The 23,517-nt window shown below is 39.1% G+C and overlaps 1 long non-coding RNA gene across 6 annotated transcripts in view; it reads right to left on the bottom strand.

Annotated features, from left to right (window-relative positions):
* The window catches only part of LOC124096936 (uncharacterized), a 65,837-nt gene that overhangs the window by 36,876 nt on the left and 5,444 nt on the right, over nucleotides 1–23,517 (bottom strand). For 2 of the 6 annotated variants that reach the window (XR_006853047.2, XR_006853044.2), the window contains exon 1: nucleotides 10,089–10,183. The exons of the other annotated variants lie outside the window; for them this stretch is intronic. This is a non-coding gene — a long non-coding RNA (uncharacterized LOC124096936). Of the gene's footprint in view, nucleotides 1–10,088; nucleotides 10,184–23,517 lie in introns of those variants that run through there. 6 annotated transcript variants of the gene reach the window in all.

A 23,517-nucleotide genomic window follows, 5' to 3' on the forward strand; every position in this document is an offset into this window, starting at 1 on the left:
TGAGCCTCTGAAGTCTGTAACAAAGTTATGTTTTGCTCTTTTTTTTTCCCATTTCCAATTAAGCTATTATAATTTGTTTTCATTATACCAAACACAATGGAGAAACTAACAATGTTACTCTAACCTTTTTCTTAATCTAGACACAATCTAGACCTACACTGAGTCAACACCCCTATTGTTACACCTGCAAGTTGTACACGGAGGCAGGCACACTTCAGAATTAATGAGTGCAGCTGTGGTCTCTCTTACATGCAGCACTTGTAAAATAGACCTCCTTAAAGTGCCATTATCACAATATTGATAGAGTTATTTATAGCACTGCGACCGCTCCCAGTCATAACAGAGGACTGGTTATCCACAGCAAGTTCATGCTGCTGTTATCCCCTGGCCTTCATCCAGAACCTGGGAGCAGGCACCAGGTGGACCATTTTTCAAAAATGAGCTCCAAAAGACACCCAAAAAACTTTCTATCATAGTGAATCTGATCGCCATAGGAAGGTCAAGTAGCTGAGTGACAACCTCTAGGAAACACTGCAAGCCAGCCAGGGTCCAAATACCATGAACTCTGACCCCACAGCAGGGTGGGCTGCAAGACATGTCACCCATGACCTGACCCTACACAGTTATGCTGGGAAAGGGAAATTCAGGGTGCAATGTGTGTGCTGTTTCTTCATAAGCAAGCAGAGAGATGTCTGTGAAGAAGTTCAGGGGGAAACCATTGGGTCCAAACTCAGGCTCATTCGGTCCCATTCCATAGGGCTCCTCTGCTCTGTCCCTTCTATGCGGGGAACGCCTCATGTGCACATTTTCCCTATTAAATTTTAAGTTCTTTGTGGGTAAAGAGTACACCTTATCTGTGGGGTTTTTGTTTTGTTTGTTTTGTTTTGTTTTCTAGCCCCGTGCTGAGTACCTGATCGGTGCTCTGTGAATTTAAGAATTCTTCGCTATGCACCAATCATATGCGAATCTTAGCACCGGGTCCTAGAAAGCAAAGACATATATAAATCAGCCTGTCTTCCCTTAGGAATGTCACAATTTAGGAAAAGAGTTCCTTATCTTCTTAGGAGTCACAGAATTCTTTGTTACTCTTCTAGAATAAATGATTTGAAACCTCTTTCCCCACCAAAAAAAAAAAAAAAAAAAAAAAGCAGCTTGTGGCTAGCACAGAATCCAGGGACCTGACACCCAGGGCTAGGGCTTTATGACAGAGGTTGCCTCAGGAGCCCTTTGTCAGCACAACAGTGTGAATGCTGAATGCAGATCCAGACCCTTCCCCTGCACTTGTCCTAGGATGCAAGCGGCAGGGCTGAGGGCAAGAACTGACAGTTACTTAGCAAGGTCTCTGTACAGTAGGTGACAGTTCAGCCTGTGACCCTCTGAGAAAAATGTTAAGCGTCTCTGCAACAAATGGGCTAATCACCTCTCAGGGTGCCTATGTCAGGGGGCATCTCTAGATTTACCCAGTTTTAGGGAGTCACAACTCCCCCACTCTCATAGACAGTGGCAATGAATGAGCCAGAGGAGGGAATGGTGTGTTAGTGGAAATGAAAAGTCCCAAGGGCAGGGCACATTTAGGTGTGGGAGAAAGGCTATAGCTAGACTCACCTTCCCATAAGTGTATTTTCCCAAAATGGTTGGTCCGGCTTCCTTGGACACTTAAGACGGGTGACTAATTCTCCCTTTTTGTAAGCGTGGGTATGAATTCAAGGTTTGATTTCTCTCTCCTATCTGGATCCCTATCATATTCACCACACTTGCCCCACCCCCATCACCACCCTGCTCCTTGGGAGTGGTGAACACAGGCACATGCAAATGGAACCCACCGAGCGAATAGGTCAGCGCCTTTGCCATCCCCCACCACTGTGCCCATGGGTAACAGAAAACCAGCTGAGAGGACGAGATAAGCCCTAATGCATAATCTTCCCACCCATCCACATCTGAGTTTGCAAATAGACATTCCAAAGTGACCCCAGCTCAGAGGGTTCTTAAATGGTGTCTCCTCCCTAGCCAAACCCTACACATGATCCATTCCATGGACACCCAGCTATCGCTCACCCACATGGACACCCTAAAAAGAGACGGTGCATGTGCCCATCCTACATAGGAAAGTCTGTCATTTGTCTCAGGCTGCAGAGAAGCTGACATAAGTCACCCTAAGTCTTCCAGAAATTCTAGCACCTGCATTTATTAGTCCTAAAGGGGACTGTTCTTTTGCAGAGGGCAGCTCTGAATGCTGCTTCCTTCAGCCCAGGCATGCTGTGTTTACAAAGTGCTTTTCTGAGAGGCAGTCCCTGTCATAGGAAGAGCTGTGGGAGTGGGGACAGGGGGCAGGCCTGGAAATTTCTTGTTCTAACTCTATTGTGTTATACAGCACCTTTTTTCCAAACCTTAGTATCTTTGTCTTCAAAATGAAAGGGTTCACCTAGATCAGAGACTGCAACTTCAAATGCTCTCTGGGACCTGGCTGGTAACATACATGACAGAGTCAGCCAACAAAGAGTGTTTGAAACCTAATGAAAAAAGAAAGGCTGTTCCTCCTAAAGAGATTTTTGTTCTAAAATTTTAAAATGTGCTTAAGCAGCAAAATGTGTCTGCAATCTAAATTCATTCTATGACTGCTAGTTACCAGCCTTGGCTATTGATTACAGTGCTAAAGCAAAATGATAATATTGATATTTTAGTACTTATTTCATTGAGTGGTCCTTTTGTTCCCAAAAGTATTTAGAATGCTCGAAATAAAATCAGTGAAATTAAATATATTTCAAGTATGAACATCTAGCTGAGCATCCATTGGCCTGACTGGTTCTGCTGTGGGCTTTGACATCAGTCCCCACTGCCTGGAGCAGTGTGTGATAGAGCCAGGCCAGGTGGGCTCAGAACACTCCCATAGCTTTCAGAACCACTACCTCTGGGCAGCTCCCTGGCTCTGACTGGGAGAGATCCTAATAGCAGTAATTTCCATGTCTCTCCCACCTTCCTGAGATGGAGGGCCCTACCTGCAGTCTCACCTTTCTTCTGCTTATATAGAGCTAGCAGTTGGCCAGAGGTGCAGAATTCCAAGCTGGATCTCAGACATAAAAAGTGTAGGTGCTGATATCAGTTTCTACCATTCCCACACTTAGGCTGGATGGAGGTGGCCACTGAGGTGAGGGAGAGGCTGGAAGGAGACAGGAGGGATCCGGAGAGTTACAGGGAGCTGCTCTCTTTGTTCCTCCAGCAGCAAATGTACTCGCCTTCAGCACTATGGTTCATGCTGCATCATGATTTGTTTGTTTGTTTGTTTTTACATCTGATTCTCCCACTAGACTTGGAAGCTCATTGAAAGTATTCTTGGGTCCCTTCATAACTAGCACAATATCTGACACATAGTGGACTCAACATATTTTTTTTACCTTAAATGCAGTTCTCTGGCTTATTTCAAGGATGTTAAATTTATATGAATAAAACAAAGAAGAGAGGGCATTCTGGGTTGGGAGGAGCATAAGCATCATAACTATAATTTATAACTGTATATACACACATGTGGGTGTTTGATGTCTAAGTTTTCCATGCCAGTGCATTCCCAGCATCTAGCACAGTCCTGACATATAGTACATGCTGCGTGAATATTTCCTGAATGAATGACAGAGAAGAGAAAGAACATTTTGCGGGCTTTCTATTTCTGTCAGCATTGCCCCACAAATTTCTTTGGATTCCCTGCTTTCTCAAATTCACCTCCCTTGGAGGCAATGAGCTAATACTTCCCCGGGTCATTGTATCCATCAAAGGCTTAGAAATCTTGCAGGAAAAAAAAAAAAAAAACTAATGCAAAGCTCATGTCCATACATGATGAACCAGACTGACAGTTAAATCAGAAAGCCTTTTTTCATAATTTAATTAAACTCCCTTAAATATAGACATTAGTGAAAGACAACCTTATTGATTGTGTCTAATTGCACATATTTTCTTACACTTTTCCTGAAGCCTAGTTTTCAAGTCACTTGAAAGACTGCTCCCATTTCTGAAAGGGGATATGCCAAAGCGAGGTTTTAATTCATTACCTTTTGAACATACTGTCATTCCCTGGCTAGTACCAATCCGTTACAAAATGTGATAGTGTAATTACTTATAGGACTCCCAAACCACCTTTCTGCAAGAGTAAGCTTCTAGAAAACTCTGAAGACGTGTCTCGTTTTCATTCATCTGGTAGTCAATCAGTCACTCAACAAACATACATTGAGTCCCTATTATGTGCTAGAAATGCAGAGATTAATGGTATGCAAAACTGCTCTCTAGGAGCATTCAGTCTGATGGAATAAATCATTAATGTGCACCAAGTACTAGGACATCGGTATGGGTCACCATGGTAGTCTAGAGGAAGGAGTATCTGACTGGTAGAGGAGAAATCAGAGAAGGCTTTGCAGAAAGTGACATTTGAGCTAAGTTTCAGAGGGAACTGGAGTTCTCCAGGCAAATATGGTGAGACAGGGGCATTCTGGGCAATATAGCCACAGGAACAGAGAGATTGTCAAGGATAAGTAAGTAAGAAGCAACAAAGGTACTGAGAGTCTGTAGTGGAAGAGTAGCAGGTCACACCACACAGGTAGCCAGGGACTGCAAAGGAGGTGCCCTCCAAGGATTTTAAGCACGGGCAGGTTACAGTTGAGAAAGATGAAGCTACATAGAAAATGGACCACAAGATGAGAGACTTCATGCTTCTGGCTAAAGACCTCTCTAGCTCCTCTTTCCCCAGCCTGCCAGGGAGAACTCCTGAAGCTAGATTAAAATTATCCACAGACTGAAAAAAGCACAATGCTTACCATATGTTTTAGTTAGGTTTTTTGCTGCTGTGACTAAAGGACCAGATCAGAATAAATGTAGAGGAAGACAAGTTTATTTGAGAGCTCATGGTTTCAGAGGTCTGATTCCATAGAAGGCCAACTCCAATCGGGGCCCAAGGAGAGGCAGAACATCACAACAAAGAGTGTGGCAGAGGGAAGCAGCTCATATGGTGATCAGGAAGCAGAGAGAGAGGTATCCACTCATCAGATACAAATATATACCCCCAAAGCAACGCCCCAATTCCCACCTCCTCCAGCCCACCCTACCACTTCAGTTACCACTCAGTTAATCCCTATCAGTTGATTCATTCACTGATTGGGTTAAGACTCTTACCACCAATCATTTCTCCTCTGAACCTTCTTGCACTGTCTCACAGATGAGCTTTTGGGGGACACCTCAAATCTGAACCATAAACACAGTAAAATAAGATAAAGCCAGATTAAAAACCTGAGCCCTCAAAGTCTTACCATAACAGCTGCCAGCTACACACCACTCTATGTCAACTGCCCTGTGTGCATTGACTCTAGTCTTCATGTTAACTCTTGCAAAGGGGGAATTTCTTTTTCTATGTCAGAGAAACTAATTCAAAACTAATGTACTTAAGTCAACACAGCAGGGAAGGAGCAGTCAAGATTCATTCCTGTGTCTAATGGTTGCTTCTTCTCTCCCATGCTGCACACTCACCATCTAGGACTGGGTGCCCATTCACAAATGAAACCAGGCCATCCCAGAATTACTAGACAACTCTCAGAGCTGGCTTTGGGATTTGGTAGAGGAAACAGAGCACAGCAAACCTCCATGACTTATTTAACTGCTTTGACCAGCCCAATCCTACTGCTGTTCCAGGCTGGAATGCTCCCTTCACCTCCACAATGTAACTCCTACTCCCACTTCAAAACCCAGCCAAGGCCTTACCTCCTCCAGAGGCCTTGGACCCGGCCAAATGGTTGCCTGGTGATTGTCTCTTCACTTAATCATGTCATTTCTCACAGACACTGCAATTTCTACTTATTATATCTGTATGGTACAGATATAATAGACTATTTTTTAATTCTCAGGATTTAGCACCATACCTGGCACATGCTGTTGGTTGAATGAATGAAGATGGTGGTGGGTAGGTTAATTCCATTCAGTCACAGATTTTTCCACAAATTTATTTAGTCTGACTTCCAAGAATCCAATCACAAAAATAATCCGCAACCTGCTCACTGTTGTGAAAATTCAGATGTTCGACAATTAATAGCTAACTATCAAGTCACATTTCCCTGAAAAATGCTGGAGCTCTGGGAAGTCTTCCTAGGAAGCTGTTAGAAGTCAGATATTCTGGATTTGGATGCTGACCCTATCCCTGCCATCTGTGTGATCCTGGCTAGACAAGTCACTCAGCCTCTCTGTGATGAGGGGATTGGTTTAGACCATTTCTGTCAGCTCTGGCTAGGATGGTTAATCAGGGTCAACTGTTACTTTACTGGTGAACAGGGGGGTCAGAGGCAATGGGGGATTTTAACGGGGGCATAACACATGGACAGCTGAAGTGGGCAGAGAAGAAATTCTACTTGTGGGGTGTATCCATTTCCTATTGCTGCTAATCTAGAATGCCAAAAACTTGTTGGCCTAAAAAGACACAAATGTATTATCTTACCATTTCATAGGTCAGAAGTATATGTGGATGTCTCTGGGCTCAAAAATCAAGGTGATGGCAGGGCTGCCTTCCTTTCTATAATCTCCAGAAAAGAATTCACTTCTCTGCCTTTCCCATTGTCTATAAGCCACCCAAGAGAGTCCCCTTGACTTGTGAACCCTTTCTCCACCTTCAGATTCCACAGCATTACTTCTCTGTGGACATTCTTTCCATTGTCCCATCTCCCGCTCTGAATCTATGGGTGAGTTTCCTTCTCTGCCTCCCTCTTCCACCTTTAAGGGCTCCTGTGCCTATATCAGAATAACCCAGGATGATCTTTGTTAATTCTATCTGCAACTTTAATTCCCCTTTGCCATATATAAGGTGAATATTCATAGGTTTCAGGGACTGTGGCATGGACATCTTTGGGGAAAGTGTCAGTATTCTGCTGCCACATGGAAGAGAGGTGCAGAATGAGACTGCACTGGGGTGTTTGGGGGAGAAAGGCATCAGAGTATGACAGGAGGAGCTCCTTCCACTGTGGCTTTGGTGTTATAGACCTGGGCTTAAATAGCAACTCTTCACATATGAGCCCATGAACTTGAACAAGTCACTTGATATCTCTGAAAGTCAGTATCTTTCTTGTAAAGTGCAGATGACAATAACTATGTCCCAGAAAAAATGGAGGGGTTTTAATATTTGTAAAGTTAATGAAACAGCCCTTAGCCAAGAATAGATATTCAGCAAATGAGGAAGAGCAGCAAGAAGTTGATTTTGGCTCAACTACTGGGAGCCAGCAGAGGACCAAAAGGAAATAGAGATGGAAAGGTAAACAGAATTCTTACCATGAAGAGCCTTGAATGCCAAATTTTATTCTGGGGGCCATGAAACATCATGAAAAACATTGGTTGGGACATCAAGTAAAGAAGAATGGCAGGTGAACTTAAACCAGAAACTAGTGAAGATTCCCTAAGGACAAGTAGGCTAGGGCCCCTCACATCTAGATTTCACATTTTAAACCAGTAGGTTGAAAATAAATCCCTCAGTTCTGTTGCTACCAGTGGTGAACAGCATATTGCCCTCTGGTTACCCGGTTCATGTTCACACATAATTTTAATTCTCCTTTAACTTGGGATTCATGGATTTCCAATTTATCCAACATCTGGAACACCGAGGGTATTAGAAAATCTGCTCTGGGAGCCTTCCATTTACAACAGTAGGGCCTCAGTAAACATTTGTTGATCAAAAATATAAAACATGAGGAAAGAGAAGATTTGGAAATTGAAACCAAGATTTTTGAAGTAGAACATAATTTGAAGGGTTTAACTGTGACATATTGAAAAGCATATTTTGCAAGTAAACAGTGGGTAAAAATCATTAGCTAAGGTTAGAAAAACACCCAGAAAAGAAAAAAAAAGGTGGGGGAGGAGTCTGAAAACTTTGTGCATGCAAAGAGACTATTTGGGGCTTATTTTTGTTTTAGTCACAATCACACATACACACAAACACACAATGAGTCAATTCCTAATTGTAATCATCAAAACAGAAACTATGAACATTCAAGAAGAATATCCTTAGCACTTATGATCTAATACTATCAAATATTCCTAACTAATATATGTTAATCAATAATAAGTAATTTTGTAAAGTTGTTTTTGTAATCCACAAGATATATTTCATTTGATATTTCTATTTAGTTAGTTCTTTGTAAATTGATACATTTTTGATAATAAAATTTTTTCTAAATAACCGTATCCACAGATTATGGGGTATCAAATGAACACTACCCTTTTTGTACTGATCTGCCAATAGTATTTGGCATACATGTTCCAGATATGTTGACCTTAGTTTCCTGATTAAGAATGCTTGTCAGAGACTGCAACACAGACCACCAGTGTCATTGTTTCTCAAGAAGGTTCCATTTAAAATGTAGACTTGGTCCTGAGCCAGGGAGGCAGAACTAATATTTGCAGAGGTCTCTGAGTTGGCCCTTCATGGACATTATCTCAATATTCACGGCAAACCCCATGGGGGTTTGAACCTCAAAGCAACTAATAACTTGCCAAAGACCTTTCAATCAGTAACTGGAAGAACCAGTGCTTGAACAAGCCATCAACAAATACCAAAACCATTGGAAAAGGACCACAAGTATCAAATAAAAGTCATCAAAAAACTAGAACAGATGCTGAGGCCTATAGGAGGAGGATTGAGAGTCATCCTTAGTCTTTTGACTTACTTTAAAAAAAATAAAACATAGGGCTGGGGATGTGGCTCAAGCAGTAGCACGCTCGCCTGGCATGCGTGTGGCCCGGGTTCAATCCTCAGCACCACATACAATCAAAGATGTTGTGTCTGCCAAAAACTAAAAAATAAATATTAGAATTCTCTCTCTCTCTCTCTCTCTCTCTCTCTCTCTCTCTTAAAAAAAAAGTTAAAATAAAATAAAACATAGCTGACCTAAGAATTACTAGCTTTTCCTTCTTTTGGAAGAAACTAAGAAAGATTTTAGTTAATAAATGCCTGGATTGCAGTTAAAAACGTGCAAATATTAATAACTGTAGTCATAATGATATTTATTGAGTACCTATTATGTGCAGGCCTTCACCTAAGGACCTTTCAGATATAAATGCATTCAATCCTCACAATATCTCTTTGAGGCTGATACAATTATCATCCCATTTTACTTGTTTTTGAGGTGGGTTTCATTGTGTCACCCAGGATGACCTCAAATTCATGAACTTCCTGCCTCATCCTCCAGAGTAGATGGGATTACAGGTCTGTGCCACTGCACCGGTTTATCATCCCATTTTATAGTTGAGGAACTAGAGGCATCTAAGGTTACAGAGTAAGTGGAAGACCCAAGAGTCATCAGAGGCTGTCTGATAATCCACTAAATCATATGCCTCCATAAAGAAGATGCAGGGCCATACAATGTCAATGAATACAAAACTACACTGGCACAACAGTGTCTCTTATCCACAGGAGCATATCTCACAGGACATGACTAGCATGTCCATAGAGCTTTGCAATTAATAAAATGACTTAGATATTCATCATCTCATTTGTTTCTGTTAATATAGCGTGGATGTATATTTTTGATCATACTGTACAAATTCATTCATTCAACAAATATGTATTAAGTACTTGGCCTCAGCTATCTTTGAATAAAGATAAGTAATCAAAAAGGATAGACATTCTTTAATAAATATCACAAGTATGTCATTACAAATGGTGCCAAGAGCTATCAATGAAATGCCCTGGGAATTATGAGAGTATCTAACAGGGACTGGCCTGGTCAGATATTCTAGGACCTACAAATAGACCAACTTTAGAAGAGGTCCCTGAGGACATTGATTTGAGCTAAATTCTAAGGACAATTGGGAATTAATTTAAATGGCATCATATCAATAAAGACTTCTCTAACACCCTATTTAAAATTGGAAAACTGGAAGAACTGAGACAGAAGAATTGCAAGTTTTAGGCCAGCCTGGGCAGCTTTGTGAGATCCTGTCTCAAAACAAACAAACAAAAAATTTAAAAGGGCTGAGGATTTAACTCAGTAGTGGAGTGCCTGCCCATCCTATACAAAACCCTGGATTCAATCCCCAACACTGCAAAAAAATAAAATAAAATTGAAAGCACTGACCTGGATTCAGAGGCACATTTGCATAGGAGGCTGTGTTCACTCAAGTTCAGGAGTTTGGAGGAGCTAGCCTGGGCAACACAGCAAGACTTCATCTCCAAAATAAGTAAAATTTCAAGTAATTTTCTTATTCCTTAGCCTTATCTACTTTTCCATATCAATTATCTTCTTCTAACATACTATGTCATTTACTTACACACCCCCCCCTTTAGAATGTAGATGTTATGATGGTTTGTTAATTGGTTATACTCAGATCATATATACTGCCTCTCAATCAATAGTTATTAAACAAATGAAAGGGGGTTGGGGCTGGGGCTCAGCGGTAGCACACTTGCTTATTTATATGTGGTGCTGAGAATCAAATGCATGTGTGAGGCACTGGGTTTGATTCTCAGCACCACATATAAATAAATAAAGGTCTATCAATAATTTTAATTTTTTTTTAAATAAATAAACAAATGAAGGAACAAAGAACTAATGGAAGGGGCCTGGAGGGGGGTGGGGCAGGGGCCAGCAGAGAGACGTGGTTCTCAATAAAGAGATGCCCCTTTCAAAGATCATGGGCAGAAGAGACATAGAACATTAGAAGGAACCAGGAAGACCATGTATCTGGAGTGTAAAGAATACTACAAGGGGAAAGTGGGAGGAGATGAGACAGGAAGGAGAGATTGGACCCTGTAACGAGGAAATGAAAATTCAGCATGGATAGTTCAAAAAAGTGTCCAAGTGACTGATTGTGATTTCAGGTTAGGTCTAGCCCACTTTGTCATCTCTCACACTTCTCCAAGAGGAGTAGGGAGCTGCTTTCTCCTTGTGCACCAAATGCCCTAGCTTAGGCAGATGACAGGGCGGGTAGAGGCTGGAGGAGTATTTGCTATATTTTTAAAGACAGACACTTAATATGCTTGAGGTGGAAAAGCTTGATGAATATGGTTGATTTACGAGCAGCTGGATATTAATGCACACGATGTCAAAGTGCCTGAATTTTGTAGAGTTTCCTAATTCTAGTTTGTTAAAACATTATATTGAAAAAGTGGTATCCTAGATCATTACTGTCTCAGCTAGAGATAATTGATACAGTGGCAAAGAGCCAGTATTGTTGAAGGAAAGAGAATATGAAGGGAGGCCAGGAACACTAGACATGCTAAGACCCACTGATAGATCCCCACCTGCCTGCTCCAAAGCATCTTTGTCCTCTTACAGGAAAGAATGATGTGTTCCTTAAGCCAGGGGGGAAATGGTGTGCTTCTTCATGTCCCTCTGTCCTGCTCAGAAGAAAGAGGTTTGTGTCTTTTCATTATAACAGACCTTTGTCAAACTAGTGTTTCATCTTGATGCTTATTTAATACAGACATGGAGTCTCTGCCTAACTGTGTGGCTCCATATTACAGAAGGTTCTTTGGGCTTGCTTCTGTCAAAAAAAATTAAATGCCTACACTTCATACGCATTAAAAGGCCAAATTAAACACTCATCAAAAGGGAGAAGGCTTTTGGGCTGGGGTTGTGGCTCAGCGGCAGAGCACTTGCCTAGCACATGTGAGGCACTGGATTTGATTCTCAGCACCGCATATAAATAAATGAATAAAATAAAGGTTCATCAATATCTAAAAAAAATATTTTTAAAGAAAGGAGAAGCCTTTTAACATGCAGGGCCTTCAGCCTTCCTTCACTAGCTAGCTCTCTCAACAAATCCCAGACTGTCTTGGCTGAATGCACGAGGATGGCACTTTATCTCCTTAGCACTTATTTCCAAGATTGAAGTCTCCCCTGCAAGGATTCTTCTTGTTCCAGCTAATCCTGAAATGCTAGTTAGCACGTAGAAGATCTTTGTTACCACAGACAGCTCATCCTTGTGAACAAACGCTGCCATAGTTGTCAGTTGTTCATTTTGCCCAGAGGTTATCTATGGTAAGTTAAATGAGAGTGCCCTTCCAGAAGTCCTTCCCACACTATTCACATATTGGAGCTATGAAAACTCACTATGAGATTCCATTTCCTGAGCTGGCCACTGTTGATCTTTGGGTGCTGTAAACCACCATGATCTAGCACCCCACTGAAACTGTAATCTAGATTAAACCTGAGATATTCATGATAGGTTGTGGTTTTGCTAGGAATGTATTCACCTATGCAATTTTGTAATGAAGTAGTATCTTCCTAAATTATCTCCTTACATTCCCCAGGCCTTATATTCATTCTGGAATTTATATTGCAAAGGCTAAAGGAGACCTTGAAAAACTGTGTAGCCAAGTAATTCTCAAATGTGTCAGCTAAACAGACTCATTAGAATTACCGGCAGCACTTATTAAAAATATAATTGCCCTGGACTAAGGTTGTGGCTCAGCGGTAGAGCACTCGCCTAGCACATGCAAGGCCCTGGGTTCGATCCTCAGCACCACATAAAGATTAATAAATAAAATAAATGTATTGTGCCAGCATTAATCTACATCTTTACCAAAAGGTTCAAGTAGTGGGTTATAAAGACTGGAGGTTCCAGATGAGGTGATAATTAACATCAAGCTCTTGGAATAGGACTCCAGCAGGTAGCTGCTCTAATAGGAAATAAGTACCAGGCCATCAGAAGAGGAAGCCATCCAAAGGCAGGTGAGAGATGCAGCCTAAGTCAAATAATTATAATAATGACTAACCTTTATAGAGGGTTTACTATGTGACAAGCACTCTTCTAAGCACTGTGTATATATTAAGTCATTTAATCCTCAAGCAATATTTAACTCTGGGACTATTAGGAACCCCCATCTTATACATGAGGAAATTAATGCACAGAGGGTTAGGTAGCTTGCCCAACGTTAGACAGCTAGTCAGCAGCTGAAATGGGATTTTGATCCAGGCAGGGTGGCTCTAGAGTGCACATCTCTAATCATTAAATCATATGCTTCTTCAGCAGTCTGATAACTAGGATAGGACTCCAGTCAACAGGGGGAATAGAACAGTCAAGGGAAAAAAATAATCAGAAGCCTTGGTATGTGCGCCCAGGCCAATCATTAAGAAGAAAACTACATCTTGGTGACTGCCTCCCTTATACTTTGGGCACAATGAATCCCAAACTTCATAGCAGAAAGACCAGTTCCCTACTGTCCTCAGCCCCAGGGATGGAGTAGGGACTCCCCTGTCATTCCTGCTCTAGAAGAGATGGGCTTGGGCATTGTCTTTTTCAGCTTGAGCTGCCACAACAAAATACCATAGACTGGGTGACTTAAAAACGGAAATTAATTTTCTTACAGAAGTGGAAGCTAAGAGTCCAAGATCAGAATGCCTGTATGGCCAGGGTCTGGTGAGGGCTCTCTTCCTAACTTGCAAACAGCCTCCTTCTTGCTGAATCCTGCATGGCCCCTCCTTGTTATGTGCACCTGCAGAGGAGAGCTCTCCCTCTTCCCCTTTTGTGTAAACCACCAACCCTACCAGAATAGTTTCCTACTCTTATGATTCATTTAACTTTAATTATCCCCTAAAAGCCTTCTTAACAAATACAGTTACATTTTATGCTAGGACTCAACATATGAATTCAGCAGGAGACACATTTCAATCCAGAGCAGGCATTCAGATATAACGATCATCCAGGACTCACTTGGAGAAGGCAGAGCCAAGGATAACGGTGATTCCTATCACATGTCTTGTGTGTGCCAGACACAAAGATAGACACTTCCAATATATCATCTCATTTATACCTTGCTCCCTAAGTCCAGTATTAATAAACCAAATTTTATTTTTTTAAAGAGAGAGAGAGAGAGAGAGAGAGAGAATTTTAATATTTATTTTTTAGTATTTGGCGGACACAACATCTTTGTTTTTATGTGGTGCTGAGGATCGAACCCGGGCCTCACGCATGCCAGGCGAGCGCGCTACCGCTTGAGCCACATCCCCAACCCAAATAAACCAAATTTTAGATGGGAAAATGAGGGTTAGAGATTTGGGAGACTTCTGATTTACTTAGTGTCAAAAGTAAAATCTGATCATGCTCACTAAGGCTGAATCTTAACCCCATGCAGAAGCAATACTTTGGACTATAGTTCCCTTTGAAAATTTAAATAAGGATATGAACGTTTTCCCTAGAATAATTCAGACAAACACATAATTTTGCATATAATTTTAGGGGGCTGACTAGCCATCTAGAGCATAAAGTAATAGATAAGCAGAGAATAAACAATCATTTTTTCCTAAAGAATTATTAGCTCAGATAACTGCATTATGAGTGAAGGCAATTTTACATCAATTTATAAGCCAAAGTATATATGTCAAAGAAACTGGTAAATTGAAAGATAACAAGCCTTGGTAAAGATGTGGAGAAAAGGAGACCTTTGCACACTGTTGATGGGAATGTGCATTAGTACATCCATCGTGGAAAACAGTATGGATTTTCCTGAGAAAACTAAAAATAGAACTACCCTATGATTCAGCAATTCCACTACTGACTATAATTCCAAAAGATATAAATCTGTATGTTGAAGAGACATCTGCCCACCCATGGCCACAGAAGCACTATTCACAGTAGCCCAGAGATGGAATCAACTCAAGTGTCCATCAACGTGAGTGGATTTAAAAAACATATGTGGGTGTGTGTATTATGTCTGTGTGTATATATACACAAACACACACACACACACACACAATATATATATATATATATATATATATATATATATATATATGGAAGACATTACATTGAGTGAGGTGCATTAAATAAGTCACAGAAGGACAAGTATTAGATGATCTCACCCACATGTAGAATCTTAAAAAAAAAATAAAAGTCAAACTCATAGAAGCAAAGAATAGAACTGTGGCTACCAAGGGTTTGGGATAGGGGAACTAGGAAGATGTTTGTAACAGAATACAAAATTTCAGTTGGGAGGAGTATGTTCAAGAGATACCATGTGACTATAACACATCAAATGATGAACCCAGTTAATAACAATGTATTGTAGTGTTTTCTACACAAACACAAAGAAAGGTAATGTATGAGGTAATGCATGTGTTTATTTATCTCAGCCATCTACAATGCATATATATTTCAAAACATCATGTTGTACATCATAAAGACATTCAATTTTTATTTGCCAATTTAAGAAAGAAAGAAAAAGAAACCTCTATTGCACGCAGGTTGCATGGGCAAAGCTTGAAGGAGAACAAGCTCACAGCTCCCTGGTGGGGGTAATAAGGCTGCGTCAGGCTTCCTTCCCATCTTTCTGGGAACAGATGCAATGGAGAAAGAAGAAAATGGCTTGTGTCAAGCTTCCAAAAAAGCAGTCTTAGGACAACTGAGAGCAGGGTTCTGGAACTTCGATGTATTCAGGGGTCAAGCAGGTAGTAAAAAAAGACTGAAGCAGAGATGGTGTGACTGGACTGGAGGGGTGACCCCCAGTGGCTCAGCCCTCTGCCTCCATGAGGAATGGGACTTGGTAGAGGAGACATTCATAACTTAAAAGGAAGATTTGGAGTTTTATGTAAAATCTTCCCATTTTCAAATGGATGCCTTTGAAAGACACGTGGCCTAAGAATCCCATCTTTTATAAATTGTTTTCCTCATCAGTAAGAGGGTTACAGGAATAGGAATCTCATAGGATTTTTTGAGAAAATCTAACGAAATGGGCTATAGAGAAATGTGTTGTAGAGCTGGGGTTAACTCATGAAAGAGTGCTTGCCTAGCAGGAGCAAGGCCCTGGGTTTGATCCTCAGCATCTCAAAAGATAAATAAAATGCTTTATGTTATCAAGTGCTGCACCGTATTGACAGGGAAATCCATAAAATGTGGGTTCTCTCCAGTGGTGGTGGTGATAGATTGAGTGGTTGGGCATCATTCACCTACAGGATCTTCACAGTGGGAAAAGAGAACTTTTTAAAATGTAAACCAAGCTATGCCCTCCCCAGCATAAAACCCACTAATGGCTTCCCATCTCAAACACTCAAATGTTTCCCTTGGTGTCAAAGCTCTGTATGATGTGGATACCATTAACAAGTTTCACCTGATTCCCTGTTGTTCCCTCATTTAGAATATTCCACCACATAAGTTTGAATGAAATATTGAAGCTTTTTTTATTTGTTCTTATTAGTTATACATAACACTTCAACATATTAGACATAAATGGAGTATAACTTCTCATTCTTCTGGCTCTATATGATGTAGAATCACACTGGTCATGTAATCATATATGCACATAAGGAAATAATGTCTGATTCCTTCTACTATCCTTCCTACCCCCACTCCCACTCCCTCCCTTCTGCCTAATCCAAAGTAACTCTATTCTTCCCTAACCTCCCCCCCATTGTGAAATATTGAAACTTTTTAAGTCAGTGTTATGAGTTGACTAGTGTCCTCCTAATTTAATTTTCATGGCAACCTGAAACTGTTAGAATGGGACTTTATTTGGATATAGTATCTTTACAATCAATCAAGGCAAGGATCTGGAGGATATTTGATTGGAATGGGTCCTAAATCCAATCCTTTCCTTATAAGAGGAGAGGGCACAGAGAGACACAGAGAAAACTCTGAAATCAGAGGGATTGGATTGTTATAGATGCAAGTGAAGGGATACTAAGATTTTTCAAAAGCTATCAGAAGCTAGGAAAAAGAAAGGAAGAATTCTTCTCTAGACCTGTCAGAGAAGCATGGCCCTTAAAATACCTTAATTTCAGACTTCTGTCCTCCAAACTGAGAGGAAAAAAAAAATCTGTTGTTTTAAGCCACCAAGTTTGTGGTACTTTGTTATGACAGCCCAAGAAAAGAAATACAACTAGTTAGATTTGTTAAATGTAGATTGTTTTTTTTTGGGGGGGAAGGGCGGACAGAATACTCTACCACAAAGCCCTGGTATCTTCCACTTACGCACTACAGGGCCATTCTCCTCTTAGGGCCTTGACATCATATAACTGTTTGGCTGGAACCCTGCCCTCTGCATGGCAGCCTTGTTCTTATCATTCATTCTCAGCTTCCTACTAAGGTGTCCCAATACAAAATGCCACCTCAACACTCTCAGTAACAGCATAACAGTACCCTGTTTAGTTCTTGGCAGTAGCCTCTCTGTCTCATAGTATTCTGGATTTTTATTGATTTATTTCACAAATACGTCCCTCCCCCCATATAAGCTCCAGTGAGAAAGAATCTATATGGTCTTATCCACCACTGTATCTACCAGCCTCTGAAATGATGTTTCATACATGGTTCCAAGTATCATCATTAGGGGATGGTGGGAACGGTTTGCCTAGCATGTGCAATGCCCTCAGTTCAATCCCCAGTACCACCAAAATATACATATATTGTCTTCATTGCAAGAACAGAGTCATAAAATTGGTATTATAATAGAAATTTTAATAGAGCAGTGGGGAAAACATTGAATGGGAACCAGTGAAAATTCCCAGGCCCCACTCCAGAATCCCTGGATCAGATTCTCTAGAAATACAACCCAGGCATCCAGATTTTTTATAAATATCTTAGATGGGTAATTCTGATGCAGGTGACCTTAGAACTCATTTTTTTAAAAAAACAAAATTGAGTGTAGAAGCCAAAGACCAAGTTATAGGTCCTGTTTATTTTATACGGTTTTCATGGGGACCCAAGAGTACTAAGGCTGGTAAAGTTCCTAGCCTGTATCCAAACTTACACAACTATAGATCCAAAGAGTTCTTCCATGGGTCCCCCAGCAGGGACCTACAACACGTGCCTTGAGGCAACTCGATTCCACACAGAGGCCTCCTTCCAAAGAGGTAAGAAAGCACATATTTGGACCTGCTGGTTTGGGGCCAAAGTTCTAACAGTCAAGACATGTCTTCCAAGGTGAAGGATACCTGTTCCATTAGCATTTCTAGCTCTTAACCATTCTTAGTCTGCAGGTCCCTGGACATATTTCAGTTTGTTCATGCCATTTTTAGAGTGCATATTTTTATAATTTAATAAAATATCCCATTATGGTCTGTTTAGCATAGTTACCATGGTATCATTACATGGTTACTATGTATAATGAATATTATTTTTAAAATAACTGTGACTGTAGTTCTAGGGTCAAACATTCAGGAATTTGATCTTTTTTTTCAGCTCACTAAAAATGAAGCAGGCTGTTACTGAAATAATCATCTATAGAATCACACAAAAGACTGATATAAAACACAAAGAGCCAGCATATTAATCTACAGTGAAGACAATCATAATAGCAACTTACATGTGTTGAACTTTGACTGAGGCCAAGCACCATCACATGTCATTCTATTTAATACTTACTACCCCATATGTAGGGATTATGAGTCTTCTATTATAGATAAGAATCTCTAGGGGCTGGGGTTGCGGCTCAGTGGTAGAGCACTCACCTAGTTTGTTCAAGGCCCTGGGTTCAATCCTCAGCACCACATAAAAATAAATAAATAAAGGTATTGTGTCCAACTATAACTAAAAAATAAATATTTTAAAAAAAGAATCTCTGAAGGGTTAATAACTTGTCCCAAAGTTTCATAATTATCACTTGCAAACTTGGTATTAAAGCTGGCAGCTGGCTGACCTAAAGCCATGTTGGTATCCACCAACTACACCTTGCTAGGCATGTATACTTGTGCCATTGATCTTGTTTTTAAATTTAAACAAAGAATTTTGCATATATCCCTTTGGGATATCATCTTGTGGTTTTGGACCGATGTTCTAGCTTGTCAAGATTATTTTAAATTGTGATCCTATCATCTGTGGTATTAGCTATTCCACCCATCACTCTGTCATCTACAGATTTTATTAAATGAAACATCCATTCCTCATGCAAATAATTGTTAGAAATGTTAAACCGCACAAAACCAAGTATAGATAGCATGGAATGAGCAATTTTCTCAAAAAAAGTAAGGTACTGGATAAAGGCTCAGAATCAGAATTCAATCACTAGAATTGATCTCAAGCACAGTACTGAGAGAGGTTGGCCTCCCTTCTGATATTCACTGTGATGCCACTTTCAGACAAATGCACTAGTGACATTATCTCCACTTTCAGAAAGGCACATTAAAGGCAATGTCTGTCAGGGAGGGCATAGGTACAGTAGGTGTACATTCCAATCACCACATCCCTCATCTGCTGCCAATGGACATCGCCAATAGATTTTGGCACACTTCCCCACAGAGCCAGCTGGTCTTTTTTTCAGTACTAGGGATTAAGCCCAGGGGTGCTCAATCACTGAGCTACTCCCCAGCCCTTTTATATTTTATTTCGAGTCAGAATCGCACTAAGTTGCTGAGACTCACCTCAAACTTGCAATCCTACAGCCTCAGCTGCCTGAGTATCTGGGACTGTAGGTGTGCACGACCATGCCTGGCTGTTTGACTTCTTTTGATTCATATTTTATTTGTGAGATTGATTCATTTTGCTGCAAGTAGTTATAGCTCATTTATTCATCACAATTTTATAAGTATTACAATGTATAAATATATTGCCATTTTATTTAGCTAATTCACAGGTGATGGATATTTAGATTGTTACCAATTTCTAACTAGTTTGAACAATGCTGCTGTGAAATTCCTTGTACACATTTCTTAGATCAAATATTTCTTTTCTATTTTTTTATACACAATACCTTTACTTTGTTTATTTATTTTTATGTGGTGCTGAGGATCGAACCCAGGGCCTCACACGTGATAGGCTAGCACTCTACTGCTGAGCCACAACCCCAGCCCTAGATCACATATTTCTATCTAGGATCTATACCTAGCTAGTAATTGCTGAGTTATAAGATATTCTTATTTTCAGTATTGAAACTGAATGGTATTGATAACACCATTTTCCAAGTAGTTGCACCAACTTTATTTCTACCAGCAAGGTAAAAAAGATGTCAGTTGCTGCACAATCTTACGGTTCATTTTGTCAGCCTGTACCATTCTGACATGTGTTTGATATTTTATTGATGATTAATTTGTATTCCCTAAAGAATAATGAGAATGTTTTATGTATAGTTTTTTAAATCATTTGAATAACCTCTCTTATGAAGTGCCTATCCAACTCTTCTGCTCATCTAGCAGATTTGTCATGTTTTTTTAAACTACAGGAGTTAATTATCTACATCAGTTATACCTTTCGTGAATATCTTGTCCTGTTGGTGGCTTTCCACTCTCCTAATGGTGTCTTCACAGGAAAAGCAGCTCTTGGTTTTATGTAATTCACTATATTGATATTTCAATTCAAATTTAGTGCTTTTATTTGTCCACTTTAAGGAAATTCTTCCTATCCCAAAGTTGTTGTCCTATGTTGCCTTCTGGAACCTTCTTTGTTTTGCCTTTTATGTCTTTATCTACAGACCTGGAATGAATGAAAGAATGAATAAGTGAATTTGTGGGCTGGGGTTATGGCTCAGCAGTAAAGTACTCGCCTCGCAAGGGTAAGGCCCTTGGTTCGATCCTCAGTACCACATATAAATAAACAGAATAAAGTTATTTTTAAAAAGTGAATTTGTTTATTTGGGGTTCTAGTATGAGGCAGCAAGGAATTTCATGTTTTTGCAATAAGGATGGCCAACTGGCCAAATTTGGAACAACACTGCTCTGAAGCCACTTATTTTCAATCAGTGGCCATCTGTGCCTGAGTCCTCTCTGGGATCCCTGCTTTCTTTTTTTATTCAGGTAGTGACATGGATTTCTGCAGTAAATCCAGTGGAACAAATTATCCCACTATTCTTCTTCATCAAGTGTCTTAATTATTGATGGTCATTTGCATCAACACATGCATTTAGAATAATCTATTTAAGTTAACTGTTACTATTTTTAAACTGTTTCTATTTATTGGGAATATATTCAATCTATAGGTCATTTTGCACACAAATAACATACTCACAACATTTTGTTTTCTGACTATGAATATTATATAGCCTTCATTTATTTCCTTTATTTAGACAGCTTTTATTCAATATTGTTATATTCTTATACATGGATCTAAAGATTTATTTTTATTTCTGGGAATTTGAGAGTCTTTATATTAATAAAAGTATCATATCTTCAAGTTTTCATTTTGATAGTGTTTGAGGTTGGAATATAGCAGTACAATGATTTTGTATCCAGTCGATCTTATATCCAGTGATCTGCTAAAGTCAATTATTAATTCTAAAAATTCATATGTATTCTGGATTTTCAACATACCAAATTATATCATATACAAATAATTAGAATTCATTTTTTCCTCTCCAATCCTCATATAATTTATATAGGATCAGTACCCTACTCATTGTGATAGTGACAGCCTTGTGTTGTCCCCAGTCTGAAAGCTTTTACCATTTTACCAAACACAGTGTTTGCTATTTCATTTTGTGGAGTAACTCTTTTTCTGATTAACGAAGTTCCTTTGTATTATTAGTTGGCTAAAATTTTTTAAATCACAAATTGATATTGAATCTTATCAGATGTTTTAGTGCATACATTTAGGTGATTAAATGATTTGTCTCCTATATTCAATTAATACAGTATACTGATAGAATGTGTGTGTGTGTGTGTGTGTGTGTGTGTGTGTGTGTGTGTGGTGCTGGGGATTGAACCCTGGGCCTTGTGCATGTGAGGCAAGCACTCTACCAACTGAACTATATCCCCAGCTTCTGATAGGGTTTTAAATGTCAAACCAACCTTGAATTCCTGAAATAAGACCAAATTGATCATGTTTTATTACCCTTCTATGTTATTACTGAATTTCCTTTGCTAATACTTTACTGAGAGTTTTTACATCTATGTTCTTAAGAGAGATTTTTTTAGATTTTAGAGGTTTTGATATTAAGGTTATTCTGGTCTCATAAATCAAAATAGGATAATGCTACTTTTACTATTCTCTGGAATAATTTTCAGAAAATTGGCATTATTAGTTCTCTAAGTGATAATCTAGCATTTTCTAGGAAAGGCATTTAGGTCTAGATTCTCATTATCAAAAGATTTTTGAGCCAGGCACAGTGGAGCATGCCTGTAATCCCTGTGACTGAAGAGGCTGAGGTAGAAGTTCTACAAGTTTGAGATAGCCTCAGCCACTTAGCAAGACCCTCAGCAAATTAGTAAAAATTTGTCTCAAAAAAAATAATAATAAAAATGAAAAAAGGACTGGGGATGTCTCTCAGTGGTAAAGCACCCCTGGGTTTCATTCCCAGTAAAAAGAAAAAAAAGATTTTTGATTATGGATTCACCTTCTCTAGTAATCATTGAACCATCCATATTTTCTTCTAATATTATGCATTTTGATAAATTGTATTTTTTTCAGTGTATTTTTCTATTCAATCTAAATTTTCAATATATTTACAGTTACTCACATTATACTTTCATAAACTTTTTAACATGCATAGTGTTTGTGCTTTTCCATTAGTGATATTGGTTATTTGTGGTTTCTGTTTTATTTCCTTTCTTTCAGTTTCCTTTTATCCATGGGGGTTTATCAAGTTTATAAGCCTCTTCAAATAAACTTTTGTATTTGTTGTTCCTTTCTCCTCTGTTTGCTATTAATTCATTTTTACTCTTTTATTATTTCCTACCCTTCTATGTTATTTTATTTTTGTTTATAGGTCTTTCTCTAAATTCTTGAAATGAAAGATTAACACATGGTTTTAGCCTTTATTCTTTTTTAATATTATGTATTAGAAGCCACAGATTTAATCTAAGCGTAAATTTAGCTGTATGATACAAATATCAATATTTTTCACTTTAAATTATTTTCTAATTTCTACTGTCATTTCTTTTTTGAACTATGAGACTATGGAACTGTATATATAAACTATTGTTTATTCATTTTCAAATATTTGGGGATCTCCTCTTATTATTTTGGTATTGATTTCTAGCTTCATTGCCTGGAAGGGAGTATTCTCAAAAGTTTTGGAGACTTTTGGAGACAAGTTTCACATGTATTTGGAAAAAAATACTTATTTTTCCATTATTAGGTGTTCTATTCTACATATGCCTACTAATTCAAATGTGATCAAAATGTTACTCAAATCTTCTATATTCTTCTGATTTAAGGTTTTAAGGTTCTTCTTCTTTTTTCTCTCTCTTTTTCTTTTTCCTTTTTTTCTTCTTTTTTTTCCTCCCCTCCCCCCTTTTTTCTTTTTTTTTTCTTTTTTTTTCAGGTTCTGATCCTGAAAGTACTAGTTGACATTTTCCATTATAATTGTGTCTTTTGCACCTTTCAGTTTTATCAACCCTCACTTTATGCATTTTTGTGCTATTATTGTATCCATACAATTTCCTATAAACTAAATTCTTTTTCAGTACAAAATATTTCTTTTCATCCTCAGTTAGCCTTTACAATGTGTATAGCTACAACAATTATGTTTTGGCTAGTACTTGTAATATGTCTGTTTTTCCCTTCCTTTCTTTCAACTTTTGTGTACATAAAAGACGTATCTATGCCTTAGGTATGTCTTTCACATACATGACAGGCTGACTAATTTTCAAGTGTTTCAAATTCCTATATCCTCATGGCACTAGATCCATTGCCTGTTGGCTT

Source organism: Marmota monax, unplaced genomic scaffold (genome assembly GCF_021218885.2).
Source record: "Marmota monax isolate L192 unplaced genomic scaffold, Marmota_monax_Labrador192_F-V1.1 WCK01_AAM20220418_F8-fsc00023, whole genome shotgun sequence".
Taxonomy (NCBI): Eukaryota; Metazoa; Chordata; class Mammalia; order Rodentia; family Sciuridae; genus Marmota; species Marmota monax.